Below are 245 nucleotides of genomic sequence, written 5' to 3'. Positions count from 1 at the left end.
TGCCTTTTATTTACAGCAGCAGCAACAGCAGCAGCAGCAGCAGCAGCAGCAGCAGCAGCAGCAGCAGCAGGAGAGCTGCATACGTTGCTGCAGATACACTCGCCGCCTCTGGCTGTGTCTGCGTTAAAGGAGAGAACAGCACATTGGAGGGTATGGGCTTTGCTGCTGTTGCCGCTGCTGCTGCTGCTGCTGCTGCTGCTGCTGCTGCTGCTGCTGTCTGCTGCAGGAATCTCCCTTTGCTGCGG

The sequence above is a fragment of the Eimeria mitis genome, genomic scaffold (assembly GCF_000499745.2).
Source record: "Eimeria mitis Houghton genomic scaffold, Emh_scaff3407, whole genome shotgun sequence".
In the NCBI taxonomy this organism is placed as follows: Eukaryota; Apicomplexa; class Conoidasida; order Eucoccidiorida; family Eimeriidae; genus Eimeria; species Eimeria mitis.
Note: the sequence above shows the minus strand (reverse complement) of the source record.